Genomic DNA, 21,019 nt, shown 5'->3' with positions numbered 1-21,019 from the left:
AAGGGCATAATAATAATTTAAATTATTCAATCCCACATTATTTTTGTAACTTTTCTTTCAACTTCCTTATAATAAAAAGTAGTTGTTTACTTGGTAAAGTAAGGGGTAAAAACAGTGCCCTGTGAATCTAAAACTAACCATATTATACTTGTGTATATTCATCTCTCAAATTACTATTGCCTTTTACATTTCATTAATGGTTATCCTCTCATCAGAAGTTTCAGAATGATCACCATCGGGTAATCATCATCAAAAGTATGACGTATTTCTAAGTTTTTTAGGTGTTGATACCCGTCTTAGATTCGTTGATCACCTCCATAAAGCCCTTGAAGGTGATAATTTCAACACCTTTTTGGACGATAAAGAGATCGAAACTGGGCTATACTTGAAACCAGAATTGGAGATTGAAATCAAAGGATCAAGGGCTTCTGTAATCGTGTTATCTGAGAATTATGCTTCGTCATCATGGTGTCTTGATGAACTTGTATTGATCCTTAACCAACATAAGATCTGCAACCATATTGTCATCCCTATCTTTTATCATGTGGAACCCACATATGTTAGGAAGCAACAAAAAAGCTTCAAAGTTGCAATGGATGAACATAAGAAGAAAATGGAAGCAGAGTCAGATTTGGAAAAAAGGTGTATGTTGGCTAACAAGATAGACAAGTGGAGGGAAGCACTAATACAAGTTGCTGATTTAAAAGGGCAAAGATGCAAAGGGCAGGTAACTACTTTTTAATTTAATTTTGAAGTTTTCAGTATCATATCCCTACTAATTTATAAAACTGAATTTTCGGTAATCTTTTAAAAGTATAACTCAATATAACTAACTATATAAGCTCCATAAAATTTATTGTAACATACAACCACAAATAGTTATCTAAATTAATGGTTAAAGAGTAAGATTATATTACACATTAATTGAAGCTTATTGGTTGACTACTTTGACTTCCTCTAATTTTCAGGCCGGAAACGGAGTTAATAAAAGAAATCATTGATAATATCTACCGTAGATTAGGTGGAAGTATAAGGAATTCTCTTCCCCTCCTTACTGGAATGGAGAATTCCATTAAATTTATCACTTCCTGGTTGAAAGATGTCTCTTCACATACGGTCAACATTCTTACTATTTCAGGCATAAGTGGGATCGGAAAGACATCTTTAGCTAATCACGTGTACAAGTTACATGGTCGTGAATTTGATGCGAGTAGCTTTATTGAAAATATCAGTAGCGTATGTGCTCCTCCTAATGGAATGCTTGGTTTACAGAAACAACTTCTCAGTCACGTTTTGAAAACACGTCCGATAGAAGTTCAACGGGCTTCTGAATACACATCCATTATTGTTGGGAAAAATATGTTAGAATCTGATGAGTTAAACCATACTGGTTAAGTTTGTTTAAGTCTGTAATATAGAGTCTGGCGAACAGAGTCTGGGATACAGAGTCAGAAGCAATACAGACTCAATTAGCTCTTGAAGATACAGACTCAAAATGATAACTGGCAGCTGGAAGACTTATTCAAATACGCGTGTATCTTTGAAGATAAGAATGAAGAGATTACATCTAAGCGAATGTCTCTGCATTCTAATAGAAGATTTGATTTGATTCGATATTATCTAGTTTCCTATTATTTTGGTTAATTAGTTAGGAAACGATATATTACGAGGATGATGCTGTTGGTTTATTTTGGCTAGTAGAAGATATGTTTATCCCACATTGGTGGGAGGAAGATGTGAGGGGTGAGTGACTTGATTATATAAGAGGGGCTAAGTCTTCATTCCAAATAGCACCAATCAATACACTTTAAGTATTTGATTATTTCTTTCTTTCTTACCCTTGTTTGAGAGTTGTATTAGTTAAATATTTTGGAGAGTGTAGTTGGCTTAAGAGAGTCGTCTATATCATTGTAACAATTTGTGATATAGTGTATTTTCTCTCTTTGGGGGCCGGTGGTTTTTCTCCTGTTTTGGAGTTTCCACGTTAAATCTTGTGTTGTGTATTGTTCTTATTTCTTTACTATTATTGTTGGGCTGGGTGGTGGGAATTAGTGAGACCGTAATTTCCCAACAACTGGTATCAGAGCGTCAGGTTTGACGGGGGTCTCGGTTATAGGAGTCGGAGTATGCTCTGTGGTTGCCACGGGAGTGGATCGTCCACATCGGAAACGAGTTCTATTGATCGTATAGGGTATCTGGTTAGACAATATTTTTTCTGATTCGTAGTAATAGTTGGATTTGTTAGTAGCGAGTTGTGGATTTCCGATTTAAAGGGTCCTGGCTACCTGCTACATCTTTTGGCTATTCGAAACGTGAGCAAAATCAGAGAAAGTTGTTGTCTATAGGATACGGATACGATGTCGAAGTTCAGTCCAATGAGGTTTGATGTAGAGAAATTTGATGGGATGATCAATTTTGTCTTATGGCAGGTTCAAGTCAAGGATGTGTTGATTCAGTCCGGTTTACACAAGGCTTTGAAGGGTAAACCCACCCTTGTTCCTGGCAGTGATTCTAGCAGTAAGTTCGATGAAGAAGAATGGGATGATATGGATTTGAGGGCAGCAAGTGCGATTCGTTTGTGTCTTGCAAAGAACGTGCTTGCAAATGTGCACGGGTTATCACCGGCAAAGGAGCTTTGGGTTAAACTAGAGCAGTTGTACCAGGGCAACGGCATCTCAAATCGGTTGTGTCTTAAAGAACAATTTCATACTCTGCGTATGGATGGGGGTTCAAAGATTTCAGATCATCTAAGTATTCTTAACGGTATTGTTTCAGAACTGGAGGCTATTGGAGTTAAAACGGATGATGAAAATAAAGCTTTGAGGTTGATATTATCTTTATCATCGTCTTATGAACACATGAAACCTATTTTGATGTATGGGAAGAAAACTCTGAAGTTTGAAGACGTTACTAGCAAGCTCCTATCCGAGGAGAAAAGACTGGAAGGTAACGGGGTCTCGTCATCAGGAGATACGATAGTGTTGTGTTCGGATAGGCAGAAGAGAAACTCTAGAAAGAATCTGACATGCTGGAAGTGCGGGAAGACTGGGCATGTAAGGGTTAATTGTCCAGGTGGAGCTAATCCGGCAAATGGCTCCAAAGACGCTAACATTGTCTCCGTTGTTACGGAGAGTGACGAATTCCTCTGAAGTCACGTCATCCTCATGGTGTTTCCGTGCCACCGTGGAAAGGGATGTTCGTTAGCGGTTCCACAATTACACATGGGCATTGGTTTGGCGTTGATGCAGGTTGTGTGGTGGAAACTGATGTTGATGTTGTAGCTGATGGGACTTTCGGGAAAGCCAAACAGCGAAGTTGCACCATAAAGTTTCAGCTGGTTGTTCAACAACATGTGCCGAGGTGAAATGCTTGGAATGTGATATTCTAAGTGCTATACTCTTAATGGTGGAGTATGATAATTCTTGTTAAGAGTTATGCTTGTCTGTGATGACAATGATTGTCGGTTTAGACAATGTTCGATGAAGATGCAAGTTTTGTCTCTTGGGAGATAATGTCAACGGCATGAAGATGAGGATCTTGAAGTTGTCATCGAGGAAGCGTCTACATCGGTTATCCTAGCAATGTGGAAGCATGGTTATCTTCTTCTATCCAAAAGGTGGAGATTTATTGGTTTATTTTGGCTAGTAGAAGATATGTTTATCCCACATTGGTGGGAGGAAGATGTGAGGGGTGAGTGACTTGATTATATAAGAGGGGCTAAGTCTTCATTCCAAATAGCACCAATCAATACACTTTAAGTATTTGATTATTTCTTTCTTTCTTACCCTTGTTTGAGAGTTGTATTAGTTAAATATTTTGGAGAGTGTAGTTGGCTTAAGAGAGTCGTCTATATCATTGTAACAATTTGTGATATAGTGTATTTTCTCTCTTTGGGGGCCGGTGGTTTTTCTCCTGTTTTGGAGTTTCCACGTTAAATCTTGTGTTGTGTATTGTTCTTATTTCTTTACTATTATTGTTGGGCTGGGTGGTGGGAATTAGTGAGACCGTAATTTCCCAACAGATGCTTCCTCGGTTTCTTAGTATAAATAGATGATATGTTCTTCATTGTAAAACATCGATTACTTCAATAAAATCAAATCTTCTCTATCAATTATTCTTATCATTTCATATTGTGTGTTTGTTCTTATTATTCACAAATCAATTACTCTGCAACAAGACTATTCTTCGTTATTGATAAAGAAATCTTGTTTATTGATCACTGTAAAAGTTCTAGGTTGTTTAATCGGACCTAACAACTGGTATCAGAGCGGTTAAAGATATAAATTCACTTTGATATTCTTTAAACGGTCTAAATATACTTGGAACACATTTGAACACACAAAATCTTTTTAAAAAATGGTTGTTGCAGTTGCAACTCTAATTATGGCAAGAAAAGGTGTACCAATCTTTGATGGTACTGATTTCACAACGTGGAAGTTAAAAGTACTTTGGTATCTTGGCTCCATTCATGATGAAATGGAAACTGTGTTGAAGGAAGGACCAATTATCCCTGGAAGATGGACAGATCCATGTAACAATGGTCGTCTATATCATTGTAACAATTTGTGATATAGTGTATTTTCTCTCTTTGGGGGCCGGTGGTTTTTCTCCTGTTTTGGAGTTTCCACGTTAAATCTTGTGTTGTGTATTGTTCTTATTTCTTTACTATTATTGTTGGGCTGGGTGGTGGGAATTAGTGAGACCGTAATTTCCCAACAGATGCTTCCTCAGTTTCTTAGTATAAATAGATGATATGTTCTTCATTGTAAAACATCGATTACTTCAATAAAATCAAATCTTCTCTATCAATTATTCTTATCATTTCATATTGTGTGTTTGTTCTTATTATTCACAAATCAATTACTCTACAACAAGACTATTCTTCGTTATTGATAAAGAAATCTTGTTTATTGATTACTGTAAAAGTTCTAGGTTGTTTAATCGGACCTAACAACTGGTATCAGAGCGGTTAAAGATATAAATTCATTTTGATATTCTTTAAACGGTCTAAATATACTTGGAACACATTTGAACACACAAAATCTTTTTAAAAAATGGTTGTTGCAGTTGCAACTCTAATTATGGCAAGAAAAGGTGTACCAATCTTTGATGGTACTGATTTCACAACGTGGAAGTTAAAAGTACTTTGGTATCTTGGCTCCATTCATGATGAAATGGAAACTGTGTTGAAGGAAGGACCAATTATCCCTGGAAGATGGACAGATCCAGTTAGCAATGCTGATGGAACTGTTGTGAAGCCTGCAGAATTCATCAAAACTCCTAGAGAACGTTGGGATAAAAAGAAGCTATTCAGTATAGATTGGAAAGCAAAATCAGAAGTATTATTGGTAATGCTGTTACTGTTCCTATTTTGAGAAAAATAGGACATATTAATACTGCTAAAGATATGTGGTAAATTCTGCTGGATAACTTTGAAGGGGTTACTGTTGTGAAGACTCAACAGAAGAAGAACTTCATAAGATGTTATGAAAACTTTGCTACTGAACCTAAAGAATCATTATTTGACATCCATTCAAGATTCCAGGTGTTAATTAATGATTTGGAAGGGGTTGGTATTGTCAAAACTCAGCCTGAGCTTTGTCAGAATTTTGTTGATGTTCTTCCAGAATCATTTGAATCTATAATCACTTCTATGACTATAAGTGAGAAAATAGATAGTTATGATCTCAGTGAACTATTTGGTATCCTGTCAAACTTTGAAGAAACAAAGTTAAAAAAGAAAATTAATGCAAAAAGAGTTTCAAAGGATTCTGATGCTGCCCTTGTTGCTACTACTAAGAAGAATAAGGAGCTATACTCAAGTTACTCATGCACAGTTGATTCAGATGAAGAGAGTGATGAAACATCTGAGGATGAGGATGTTAAGGAGCTGGAAGAACAAATGGCACTGTTGACACGGAGAATAGAAAGGAAGAACTTTGGTCCAAGGAAAGGGAAGAGTACTTTTGATACAAAGAAAGCTACATGTTTTAGATGTGGTAAAGTTGGTCATGTTGCAGCTGATTGCTGGTCAAAGGTTGATGGAAGTTCTGATTCAGGAAATTACATGAACAAAGCTAAAAAGTACTTGAATTTAAGAAGGATGGAGGAAAGCCTAAATAGAAAAAGGTGGAGAAAGCTTTGTTTACAAAAACCTGGGATGATGAAGACTCATCATCAGATGAGGAAGAAGATAAGTGTTTAATGGTAATTGAAGAGCAATGTACTACCAGTCAATTTGAAGCAGATCTGAAGATGGCTGAAAAACTCAATAATCAATCAAATAGTGAAAAGTCCCTTTCATATAAGGTTCAAAATTTTGTTCACTATCTTGGTAATGAAAAATTAAGCATGTTTCAGTATTTGTTGTATGATTTTAAATCTAGTCTTGAAGAGAACAGTAGGCTTAAATCGGAACTAAATAAACTTAAAACATTAGTAAAAGAAAAATACCTGCATATTGATGAGTTAAAACAATGCGGGATTGATCTAGAGGCATACAAAGTAAGTTTTAAGAATCAAGTTTTAAGTTCTGATGATGAAAAGAAAATTATTACAGAAAGAGCAAACAAGTATGAAAAAATCTGTAGGTCTTAGTTTATATCTTCTAGAACCACATCTGAAATTATAGCTAGACAGATACCTGCTGATATAAGGGTTGTTCTTGGTGTTGGATCTGATTTTGGGTTAGGCTTTGAGTTCAATAGTAATAGTACTCCTAATAAGAATCCAAACAGATTTAAACTGGTTATCTTACCTAATGCCTTTTTAGTTACTGATGGAGATAGAAAGTATCTAACAAATGCTTTTGTAAGACCTGAGGCAAAAACTGTAAAGGCTAGTTGTAATAATGTAGATGTTGTAGAAGAATGTAGTCCACCTAAGGTTGTGTCAGATGAAAGAGAATCTAAGACATATGAATCAAATGATGAATGTGAAATTGTGCTTGTATCTTTTAGGATTATGGATGAAAACTTAGAAGAAGAACTAGAAGATGTATGTGTTAAGAAAAGACGTGGGAAAAGCAAAAAGAAGAATAAATCTGCTAAATCATGCATCGTAGATAATGTGAAATCTACATCAATTCCAGACAAACAGTTTTCTTCTGAAGTCAAAAATGAAAAACAAATAATTTCTAAACTTAAAAGAAAATTTTCAAAATTAAGTAAGAAATTAAAAGGAAAATCCAAGTCTGGAACACAGACTCAAGATAAAACTGAGTTAAAAAGATTAAAATGCTTTGAGAAAGTTAGCCAATGGCTAAAAGCAAGTAATCCAAAAAGTCTGTGGAAAAGCACTAAGGAAACCTCTAATGAAAAACTTCTCTGGATAGATGATAGACCTTTTGTGTGGAGAGTCAAGGACTCTTCATATGAACCTACTGAAAAGTGGGTTCCCAAGAGTGACTAATTTTTTACTTGTTGTGTCTTGTGCAGAAGGAAAGAAAGTGGTTCCTGGATAGTGGATGCTCAAGACATATGACTGGATGCAAAGAGTATCTGAAGGATTTTGTTGAAGAAAAAGGTCCACCTGTCAGATATGGTGATAATTCAGTTGGAAAGACTGTTGGTTATGGTACTGTAAAAGCTGGAAGTGTTACTCTGAAGAAAGTTGCCTTAGTAGAAGGGTTAATGCACAATCTGCTTAGTGTTAGTCAAATTGCTGATGAAGACAATGAAATCGGAATTAGAAAGAAAGCTGGAATTATTTATGATCCCAAAGGAAAACCAATCCTGGTAGCATGGAGACAGAAAAATGTCTATGTGCTTGATCTTGATTCTGTAGATTATGGTATTGAAACCTGTTTGTACTCACAAACCACTCCTGAACTTAACTGGTTGTGGCATAGAAGACTGTCTCATCTGAATTTCAAAAATATTAATGAACTGTCAAAGAAAAACTTGGTAAGAGGGCTACCACAGCTCACTTATAAGAAAGATAAAACATGTTCTGCATGTGTAATGGGAAAGCAAACAAAGACACAATTTAAATCCAAAACCTTAGCTACTATAAGTGAACCACTTCACATGCTGCATATGGATTTGTTTGGACCCATGAGCATTGGTAGCTTAGGAGGGAAGAAGTATACTTTGGTAATAGTTTATGAATATTCAAGATATACTTGGGTTGTGTTTCTAAATGCTAAAAGTGATACACCAGAAGAAATTATCAATATCATAAAGAAGGAACAAGTGCAAAAGGGTAAGACAGTCAAGCAGCTTAGGAGTAATCATGGTACAGAATTCAAGAATGTTACCTTAATTAAATTTTGTGAAGACACTGGAATTGGCCAAAATTTCTCTGTTGTAAGAACTCCACAAGAAAATGGTGTTGCAGAAAGAAGAAACAAAACTCTTATTGAAGCTGCAAGAACTATGTTGTGTCAATCTAATGTAGACATAAGATGCAGGGCTAAGGCTGTTAACACAACATGTTATACTTATAACAGATCACTTATAGTAAAGAGACGTGGCAAAACACCATATGAGTTGTATCATAAGAAAACTCCAACTGTTCATTACTTCTAAATTTTTAGATGTAAATGCTATATTTTGAATCAAATAGATCAGCTTGGCAAAATGGAACCTAAATCTGATGAAGGTTTATTCATGGGATATTCCTCTATCTCAAAAGCATATAGAGCTTACAACTTAAGAAGATTGAAAGTTGAAGAATCTATTAACATTACATTTGATGAAGGTTCTGTCACAACTGATCAAATTGCTCAAACTGAGCCCAATATGCTTGGGGAATTATCCCCCAGTATTGCAGAATCTGGAAGACAGACTATGTCCTCTGATTCAGAAGAAGATGAGGTTACCAAGCAGAAATAAAGTAATGGAGAAGCAGTAAATTAAAATTCTCAATCTACAGAAGATATTGGTTCATCTGAGGCTACTGTGCAGAATGATAATGAGGAAAATGAAGAAGTTGTAGTTTAACAAAATCTTCAAACATCTGCAAGAAGGTCTTCTAGGTCCATAAATGCTCCAAAGTATTTAGATGACTACATGGTTGATAGTAGAGGGTTACCAAAAACAGGGTCAACTTCTCAAGAACCTATGTCTGATGAGGGTATTGCAAATTTCTACTTCTATACAAGCTTCTTGTCACTAATTGAACCAAAGTCTGTTGATGAAGCTTTGAAGGATGATGATTGGGCTGAAGCTATGACAGAAGAGTTAATGGATTTTGATAGAAATGAGGTTTAGACTCTTGTGCCAAAACCTGATGATAAAACTATCATTGGTACAAAATGGATATTCAGGAATAAGGTTGATAAAGATGGGATTGTTGTAAGAAACAAAGCAAGATTGGTTGTACAAGGTTATTGGAAGAATGAAGGAATAGACTATGATGAAACATTTGCTCCTGTGGCTAGAATTGAAGCAATCAGATTATTTCTTGCTTATGCTTCTCATATGGATTTCAAAGTATCTCAAATGGATGTGAAGAGTGCTTTTCTTAATGGTAAACTGCAAGAAGAAGTGTATGTAAAGCACCTCCTGGTTTTGTAAGTAAAACACTTCCAAATCATGTGTATAGGCTTGACAAAGCCTTGTATGGCTTAAAGTAAGCTCCTAGAGCCTGGTATGATACTCTGACTACATTTATTTTGTCAAAGAAATTTGTTAGAGGATCAATAGACAAAACTCTATTCATTAAAAAGGATAGAGGTGATGTCTTATTAGTTCAAATATATGTGGATGATATTATTTTTGGGTCTACTAATCCTCATCTAGGAAAACGGTTTTCTGATACAATGTCTAGAGAATATAAAATGAGCAATTTATGTACTCTAAATCACTTTTTAGGATTACAAATTAAGCAAAGTCATGAAGGTATTTTTATTAATCAAAGTAATTATATTACTGATTTAATTGTTAAGTATGGCTTTAGAAATTGCTCAACTTTGAAAACTCAAATGAGTGTGTCTGAAAAACTTAGTAAAGATGAAACTGCTAAGTCAACTTGTCAAAAGGCATACACAGGGATGATTGGATCCTTACTGTACTTAACTGCTAGTAGACCTGACATAATGTTTGCCACATGTATATGTGCAAGATATCAGGCTGACCCAAAAGAATCAAACTATAAAGCTGTGAAAAGAATCTTTAGGTACCTAAAAGGTACTCCTAATCTGGGCCTTTGGTATCCCAAAGGCTCAGGGTTTGATCTAATTAGGTACACAGATGCACATTATGCAGGTTGCAAGTTAGACAGGAAAAGTACTTCAGGAGGATGTCAATTGCTTGGTGATAAGCTTGTGAGTTGGTCAAGTAAAAATCAAAATTTTGTGGCTACTTCAACTGCAGAAGCAGAATATGTTGCAGCTGGAAGTTGTTGTGCACAACTACTATGGATGCAACATCAATTGGCAGATTATGATGTGAAGATTTCAAAGACACCAATCATGTTTGATAATGAAAGTGTGTTTCATTCTAGGACTAAGCATATTGAAGTAAGGCATCATTTTATCAGAGATTGTGTTGAAAAAGGCAAGGTTGTTCTTAAATTTGTTGGCACTAATGATCAATTGGCCGATATTTTTACCAAACCTTTGAGTGAAGAAAGACATTTTCATCTTCTTGGACATTTGGAATGTTAAATCCATCCCCAGAACTATTGTCCACAGAGTCTGAAAACTGATTATTTTTTTAAGTCTGGCTTATAGACTCTAAATTTTTAAAGTCAGACTCAAGTGTAAAATTTTTCTGTTGTAAAATCTTTTGTAAATTTGTTAATGATATCGGTTAAGGATTAGATTGTTTTCTATTTTGGTAATGATTGAGCGATTGTTTGTTGTGTGATTAACGGATCTATTCTTCAAACGGTAAAGTTATTTATGCCAAACGGTAACTTTTTGGGTCAAATCACGAAATTGGCGGTTTAGGGTTAAAATTGAACATATAAATATCGTTGATAAACCCTCATACTTCACTTTTACAATTCGCAAACACTCAATCGCTCTATATCGTTATCAATCGCTATTCTGCTCTTTACTTTTAATCACACGATCAAGTACTCTGTTTCTGTAAAAAAAAAAAAAAAAATCTTTCTCTGTGTAAAAATCTTTAATCATGGTGAAATATATTCCATATGTTCTTTTTCCTACTCCTAACATGAATAGGGCTAAGCCGATCAAGAACAACAAGGATGTTCAGGTAAATCTTAAAAATCGTGTTGCTTATGTTGATATACCAGAAGCTTTTCAAAACCAGGGTTATGAACAACTTGTTTCTTTCTTACAAAACCATCCTCTCAGAGATGGATTTTTTCGATGTCCAGCGTACATGTATCCTGCTATGCTTGCAGAATTTTGGTATACATGTACAGTTAACCCTAAGGCTCGTTCTATTACTGGTACTTATAACAATGGTGGTAATTTTATAACTGTTGTTACTGAGGACTCTTTGAGAAGAGTTTTAAACTTCCCATTAAGGGATGATTTTGTTGAGTTTGCAAACAAAACCACTGCCAAACAAAGTTTTATTCTTGTGGGTCAACATATGGTTACTGGTGTTGTAAGGATGAACATGTTTTCATCCAGATAGAGCTTTTTAATTTCAAATATTTTGAGGTGTTTAAGCTATAAATGTGGTAGTCTCAGTGAGATGAATGAGATGGAAGTTCAACTTTTTAATGCTTTGGTTATAGGGAGAGATATAGACTTTGCACATTGAATCTTCGATGAACTCTTAATGCTAGTTGATAGGAGCAATAGGGCTCACAATGTCCTATTCATTAGATTCCTGAGTCTAATGTTTGAGGATACCATAACTCCAATTGTTTATGCAGGTCTTGATCAGGAATTTGAGCACATGCCAATCCCAAAGTGTAGCACTAAAATGTTCCACTCTCCAATCAATCATCTTGAGGTTGATTTGATACCATCTATGATGGCGTGGGTACAACAAGATACCAATGTCCAACCAGCAGAACCAGCTAGGAGTTCATCCTCAGAATCTTGGGAACCAGAGACCTGAGGATGACATATCATCAACAGAGTCTGATAACTCAGACTCAGATGCTTCTAATGATTCTGGTCCATCTGCAGGTACTGATCATGGTGCTCATTCATTTGCTGCAGAGTCTAAGCAATCAGGCTATGGAGTAGATTCGACAGCACCCTCTAATGCTGGTGATACAGGTGTTCATTCATCTGGTTTAGGAGATGAGCAATCAAATCCTGAGCTAGTTTCGATAGCACCTACAGGTATGACTTCTGAAACGCAGACTGAAGAGAATGATGAGGTAAATCCATCTCATTCTAACCCCTCTTCACCCACTGCTACCGAAGAAATGCATATTCCATCAGAAGACCACCAGATGACCTCACCAAGTCATTCTGAGCATACTACCATACTTGATCCTGTAGATGATCAAGCAGCTGTGGATTCTCAAAATCAATCTACTCCAATTAATCCATCTTCATCTCTTCTAGAGACTGAAGGTGAGATTGATCCAACCCATCCTAAACCATCTAGTGTAGATAACTTGGATCCCCACATTACTATCACTGAAGAGACACCCTCAGCTGGTACTACTAGAGATGTCCCAATCCTGGACACAAATACCCAATCCACAGCTCCACCCCAAGCGCCTAAACCCACTACTACCTCAGATGCAAATCTGACTCACTTATCTCCCACTCAAAACTTCTTACACATGCTAGCACGGGCTGCCAATGCATCTCCTACAACACAAGCCAATGCATCTCCTACAACACAAGGAAATGTACAGTGTCACGACTCGGAATTTTTTGACTAATTTTAAACCAAACTCTCGATACAATTTTATATTTTTGACACGATAAGCAAAGTCTCTTATCCCGAGTCTCAAAATTTTTGAACTGTTTTCATATATGCAATTACCCTTCGACTGTTCTCAACGATTCAGGAACAATTATTTGTAAATAAATACATATATATTTAAAAATATAAATATATATATTAATTCGAAATATAATTTGAAATATTATATTATTTATTTATTAGAATTAATTTTGTAAAATAAAATAAAATAAGATATAATAAAATTTAGTATTAAAATGAATCTACATATAGATATAAAAGTTTATTGAATACATTTATTAATTAATTGTTATACTCAGTTGGCATTTCGCTAGTGTTCATATAGATCTAATACGAATTCAAGAAGATTTAAAATAAAACCTGAACTGTAAATCGATTACGAAGATTTTAGGTTTGATAAAAATATTTTTACCTTTTTAAATTAAGTTTTAGTACTCCGTACATATTGATTGGAACATAAGATAAATAATTAATGAACCTTTTTTATCAGGTTTTAAACAGTTAATGATTGAAATAATAAAATATATTTAAGATAAAAATTTGAGATTTTTAGGAACACTTTTATACGTTAACTGTTTAGCATTGGACACGATATAGTCATCCGTGAAAAACTGTTGTCAGATTTAAAATTTATGAGAGGCTGCTATGTATTATTTATTATATTATAATTCACACATGGGATATTTATATATCCTTATTCTGTATATTGGATCCACCCACATGTAACCATCACTCACCCACTATCTCTAATATATATTTATGCATATGCAATGGTTACAAAAACCTCACATTAACCACTTAATGACCATTCCTTTTGCTTTGTATGTCATTTGTTTGTTATTTGTTTGCTATTGGTGATACAACTAGTTCACTTCTATTCTTTGTTTCAATCACCCATTGTTGGTCTGGTTAAGGATCAAAAACAACCATGAAAGAGCAAAATTAAAGACGGAAGAGATAAACACGATGAATCAAACATAAATCAATATTATTAATATGAACGTTAAACTTACAATTGATTTAAACTGAGAAACATCGGTGGCCAGGGGAGATTGAGCATGATCTCCCCTATGCACAGGATCGCCGAATGCGGCTCTCCCAAATTAGGGTTTAGACTCCTGATCTCTTAACCCTAAAGACACACATAAACTGATATATATAGACGACCTAGACTTAAGTTGCCCTAATGGGCCTATCAACATGAATAGCCCAACAGTTACATATGCTCCTATAACTGATCAGTTTCACGCGTGTATATAAACTAGGTGTAGTGACCCGGAAATTTCCGATCAAATTTAAACTTTAATCTTTATATGTATCCGACACGATAAGCAAAATCTGTAATGTTGAGTCTCGAAAAGTTTGAAAACTATATTCATGTAATCAATTACCCTTTGACCATGTCTGACGATTCACGAACAAAAATGTGTAAATAGAAATGTATGTGTATGTACATATGTGTATTTTTTTTAAGCTAAGAAATATTGATAAAACATTTAAGAGCTTGGTGATACAAAAATAGATTATGAGATTATTATGTGACTTGAAAGCATTGAACGAATTAGTTGATATGAATATAAGCTACGAGATCTATTTTATGAACATAGAAATGCTATCACAGTAGTTAGTAAATAATACTTTACTTGAACGTATTTGTTCGATGTAAGTTTATCAATGAGATTAAAAGATAATATCAAGTGATTGATTTATCAGGTACATTGAATTATAATTACGAGTCTTTGTTATGAGGTCCACTTGAATTAGAAAACTCTTACTTTTAACGGTATTCGGAATATTTAGTAAAGTGATTCCATGTAAGAACAAAAGTGTTATTATTGAGGATTAGACAGAGGTTAGCGGAGAGTCTCGTTTAATTATCAAAAGCGTACCTTGCAATGATTGACTTGTGTCACTTGGTAGGTTAATTATTTAGTTTTCTTAATATTGAAGACGTTTTACGATATAGATGAAACCTTTTAAAGAATGATTTTGAATATAACTAATTCTGGAAAACTAAATTATATTTATTCAATTTAGTACAAACACATTTTTTTTCGATATAATAGAATTTGATTATAAAATATTTTTATGGATTTTCAATGATATAAAAATAAAAATAAATATAAAATAAAGATTTCTAATGAGCACCAAAAGACTACAACATTTCATCACAAGATTGAAAGTTAAAATGTTGGAAATCACTAAACCTGCGCACTTGCACGAGAAAAATCATAACTAAATCATACTGACTCGAAAAAGGGTGATTCCGGTGTCCAAACGACCGTAACTCAAAAATCTACAACTTTCATGAAGACACCATACACGAATCGTGTACCTATCTACACGAAACGTGTAATCTTGTGCCGACATATTTTGGTGGCGGCTCACTATGCAACATGTTTTTAATTTTTATTAATATTATATTATATTATTATATTATTTATAAATCTATATATATAGGATCGATCATAATTGTTTTCTAACTATCTATCTCTCACACTCTCTCTATAATTATATTTATTATTATTATTGTTAGTGTTATTATTATTATTATTATTAGTATTATTATACATAAAATACTACGACGAGGTCATGGGCGAGTTATTTCAAAACGGGTTTTATGAGCGGGATAGAGCTAAGGAAATTATGAGTTATGGTTATGGAGGTGATGGGTATTGTTCATGGGTATGCTTGTGAGGTTAAACTAGTGTTTGTCACCTCCATTGCGTCTACGTACCTTTCCTACAATATTGAACCTCAATATTGATACGTGAGTACTCCTAATTTAATTTTTACATACTAATAGTGTATCCCTGACTAGTGCTCGAGAAAATAGGATTATGCATGCTTGTAAATTTGATAGTGCCCTTAGATAGGTTATGCCGAATCTTAAAGGTTGTTATATTATAGTTGAAGGAAGATATAAGATTTGCATGTCCTTAAAAAGCTAGAAAAAAATTAAGAACTTTTCCTTTAGATGCCAAATAGATTTGATGGACGGATTAAAAGTTATAGTCAATTAAAATTTCGTAAAAATGATTATTATCGTCGTTAATATCGTTGTCTTAATTTTTTTTATCAAATTGTTATTATTCCAAAATAACACGACTGTTACTTATTATTATTATCAATACTATATTATTAACTAGAAATGTAATACAAATTATATAACTACCTTAATAGAATCTATCGCAGTATTTTTATGATATTAAATGAACTTTATAAGTTTTATTACTTAAGATATATAAAAGTATATTTTAATATAAAATTTTATTTATAAACGAATTATATTATTTACTTTATTAAATCTTTAAAAAAAAAAAAATATTTTAAAAATATAAAACGACGATATTTAAATTATAAAACATTTATAAAGTTTTGAAATCATTTGGAGTTAAACTAATTTTTGTCGACCTTTGCATACTAGACTCGAGCATTAGGATTGTGGTACACTATGACTTAACTTAATGTATTAGACAAATATTGACAAATACATAATTATATATAAATAATTTAGGTTCGTGAATCCAAGGCCAACCTTACACTTGTTCAATGATGTTATATGTATTTTTACTACAAAATACAGTATGGTGAGTTTCATTTGCCTTTTTACCCTTTATATTTTTGGGCTGAGAATACATGCGCAACTTTTATAAATGTTTTACGAAATAGACACAAGTACGTGAAACTACATTCTATGGTTGAATTATCGAAATCGAATATGCCCCTTTTTATTAAGTCTGGTAATCTAAGAATTAGGGAACAGACACCCTAATTGACGCGAATCCTAAAGATAGATCTATTGGGCCTAACAAACCCCATCCAAAGTACCGGATGCTTTAGTACTTCGAAATTTATATCATGTCCGAAGGAGGATCCCGGAATGATAGGGGATATTCTTATATGCATATTGTTAATGTCGGTTACCAGGTGTTCACCATTTGAATGATTATTTTTGTCTCTATGCATGGGACGTATATTTATGAGAACTGGAAATGAAATTCTTGTGGTCTATTAAAATGATGGAAATAAATGATTATGATAAACTAATGAACTCACCAACCTTTTGGTTGACACTTGAAAGCATGTTTATTCTCAGGTTTGAAAGAGATCTTCCGCTGTGCATTAGCTCATTTTAAAGATATTACTTGGAGTCATTCATGACATATTTCAAAAGACGTTGCATTCGAGTCGTTGAAGTTCATTAAAGATTATTATTAAGTAAATGACAGATTAGGTCATTTATAGTTTGGATATTATGAAATGGTATGCATACATGTCAATTTTCGATGTAAAGAAAGATTGTCTTTTAAAAACGAATGCAATGTTTGTAAAATGTATCATATAGAGGTCAAATACCTCGCAATGTAATCAACTATTGTGAATCGTTTATAATGTATATGAACGGGTCCTTTCAGTTGGTATCAGAGCGGTGGTCTTAGCGAACCAGGTCTGCATTAGTGTGTCTAACTGATAAGTCGTTAGGATACATTAGTGAGTCTGGACTTCGACCGTGTCTGCATGTCAAAAGTTTTGCTTATCATTTCGTGTCGAAAATTACCTGCTTATCATTTTTAAGTCTAGACGCGCTTTCCTGCATTTATTGCATAATAGTGTATAGACGAATTCTTATCTTAGCATATCTGATACTGTGAACTTTGACTTACATTTTTCAAAGATTCTCCGTAATTTATGGGATTTTGGTATTATATATACATATGTAAATTATGTATAGAAAGATATCAAATCTAACTCCTATAATCTATTTCATATCAAAAATTCATTCCCTTGATCATACGAGATGGATCCCTCAACCAGTTCGAATTCCTCAGATTACGACAGCTATTCCGATATGGAGTCTCATTCCAGCTCCGAAAGCAGTATGACCGGAATAGATCAACCAATCAGTCATCACCTATTCTGGATGAAATGGGGATGGGTTCGTAGCCTCCTCAATTATTGGAGACAAGAAGAAGGTGATCCTTTCCATCCACCAAATTGCCCTATTGACAATGAACCTGAGGCACTTACCGGCGAACCTGTTCGAGAAACCATTTTCTCTCTCATCTCCAGAGTATCTCGTCACGATTATATACTACACCAAATTCTTGATTATATTTATCCGCTCGTCCGAACCGACGATCACCCCGGTGTAATAGAAGAAGTTAACGAGCTTCGCGCTCGGGTAGTGGCTTTGGAGAATACGGTGCGAAGGTTACAAACACCATCAGCAGCACCAGCAGCGTAACCAGTACCGCCAGTAACATCCACATCGCAAGTCTCAATACTAAAAGCACCAGCAGCATCACCGACATCAACATCAACCACCATTATTAACATCAACAGGATCATTACCACCACCAACAATCACATCCGCATCACACACCTCAATATCCCAATCTGTATATCGGATATCAACGTCACACGCACCAAAGATACCAAGGAGTACCAACAACAACAAACGATGAAGTATTGATTCACAACTTCATCGGAGAAACATTCTGTGGTGATTAGGTAATCTCTAAAGTTTTAGAGATTATCTATCTCAGCCTTAACCGTAAACCAGATGAGTGGACAGAGATGATAGAGAGAAGAACCGAAACCCTAACAAGACTGGTGCGTAAGGTACAAGCTAGACTTGTTTTACCAACATCATCAGCAGTACCAATAGCCTCACCAACACAGTCAATGCTGTCAACATTGTTAGAATCGTCAGCACCTCTAACCTCACAAGTTTCGCCAATTCAAGAATCACTGTGGAAACCATTACAAATTAATAACAAGTATATTGTATCAACGAGTTATGAAGTATTAACTCAGTTCCTCCGAAGAATTTATATGTATATTCTATAAAAAAAAATTTTACCATAATAAATCTTTCTGTACTAAGCTATTATGTATGGAACTTAACTATCTGGTTAATTCATATTACTAATTTGCTATGATGTACATTCTTCGTTAACAATTTAATCATTGTTAACTACAATCTCTGCTTCAACTCAATGAATTTTATTTCATAATAAATCAAGTGTATCATTCAATAACATGTTTGATTATACACTTTCATCTTTGATATACCCGAAATTTACGGGAAAACAATATTCGTATCTTACGAAGTTAGCAAGAGTTCCATGAGCATCAGCATGATTCACTAAGGAAATACATATAAATATTGAAGCATTGATTACATTAGTGAAATACTCCGCAAAGTTTATGTAATCTCTAATGTTTTAGAGAAAATTCATTTCTAATTCAATCCGAAAATCAAATGAGCTTAGTATGATATTAACTCATTGAATCTGTACTACATCTGAAGAAAATATACCCACATATATTTTCATAAAGATTGTAATGAGAATTCTTGTTCAAAATATTATTTGTGAAATTTTTTTAACGGGTAGGTAATACCCGAGAGATATATAAAATCACAATTAATATGTTACATTCTTCAATTCTGATTCAATAATCATCAACTAAACCAATATACATTCTTCTATAGAAATCAAAACAATCATACTCATTCGAATCTAATTACATATTCTGATTTTGGGAATTTCAGAATTCAACTCGAGATACAACCAAAATCATCACTCTTAGATCCTTATATTTTTCAAAGCTATACTTTGACTTCAAAACTGTGATAGCACATCACTTTTAATCGTAACACACAAGATGGATATGAGAAATCATTCGGGATTTAGGACGATTTCATCATTTGGATATTGACTATGACAATCTGCAATCAAAACCCTCCGAAATTCTAGAAGACACTTCAAATAATAAACAATTGAGATGATGATCCAACCACACGTTACCCGAAGTTTTGTACCTGAAAAACTCTCGAAACCAAAGTCATAATCTAACATGTACCTGCGTCGAATTCTTCTAGCAAGAACAACATTTCGATTCCTTTTCAAAGTAGCCAATTTTGTCACGGATCCAGCAAGTCAACTTCGATTTTTTCAGTCGGACCAGTCTTATTATAACCCTGCTAGATACGTTGCCCTTTCGTCATTATTACTGGGGAACCTTTCATATTCCACCATATTACCACCAGCGTTTAATCATCTAAAACACGATTCTTCTGAACCCACCTCAGATTGATAACCAGAGATTCAGATATTATTGCATTAAATGCAGAGGAAACATAAAAATGGTAGATGGTTTAAACGGTCAAAAGTTTGATGATAAAAGATAGTGAGTTGGTAAAGCTCAGAAAAAGAAAGGATTTGGTACTGAAAAATGGATTGAGCAAAGTATGAAGGAAGCCATGGACAAATCACAGAGACTGAATCTGCCTTCAAAGGATCCAAATGATTCAGTGCCTGCTGAACTCGTTAGCGAACACCTTATTTCTTATTCTAAATCTCCACAGACAAATATTCTTCATCATCATCATATCTTGAATATTTTAAGATATCATAGTATCTTTCATTATAAATATCCTTGATAATTCTGAAGATATTTTCATAAGTATTCTCATTTGAAATCAATTATCTCTCTGTAATATCTGCAACATAAAAAGAAACTGTGTTAGTTTCTAAATACTGAAAAATTCGAATATGAATGTTTTTGAAGTAGTGTTGGGAACTGATACATGAGTTAATATAATATAATGACACTTGATCAACGTCATTATATTACAGTAGGTCATGTTAAGTTTCTAATGGGATGTGATGATTCACAGCACCATCATCATGTGCCATTTACACGACTCTTACATTCGATCTAATCCTTAAACATAGCAAGAAAATATTTCTTGATGATTTGATCTTTTACAGGATATTCTGGTAATTTGACAAGTCAAAATCGCATCATTAAGATTTCCTTCTTAGAACATTAACTATGTTCATTCCGAAATTCATAACTGCAAATTCTGGACCATTACTCGCTTGACTCGAGGACGGGAAGAGGAAACGAAAGAATGAAGCTCCAAACTAGAAATTGGAGCATAAACCGCAGCAAATAAAAGAGAATATTAATTATGGGTGACAATGATTATAGAAGACAGATGCAGGGGCATCGAAATATAAGGGAAGATATAAAACTCAACAACCACCCTGAAGCTACAAACCGTGCATATCAATACGTATTACCACGTAAAGGCACGGAAAAATTAATAACACTATAACCCCAAGATAATAGTAGAAGTAAATAAAATCTTCCGGTGGTAGATGAAAGAGAAGGATGACAGATGTAAAAAT

General features: G+C 34.2%; 1 pseudogene; it reads left to right on the top strand.

Moving 5' to 3' along the window:
* The first annotated feature begins 244 nt into the window (after nt 1–244).
* Nucleotides 245–21,019, top strand: part of LOC139874999 (disease resistance protein RUN1-like) — a 34,004-nt pseudogene continuing 13,229 nt past the window's right edge.

This window comes from Rutidosis leptorrhynchoides, chromosome 11 (assembly GCF_046630445.1).
Source record: "Rutidosis leptorrhynchoides isolate AG116_Rl617_1_P2 chromosome 11, CSIRO_AGI_Rlap_v1, whole genome shotgun sequence".
Taxonomy (NCBI): domain Eukaryota; kingdom Viridiplantae; phylum Streptophyta; class Magnoliopsida; order Asterales; family Asteraceae; genus Rutidosis; species Rutidosis leptorrhynchoides.
This window is presented reverse-complemented; position numbering and strand designations above follow the sequence as displayed.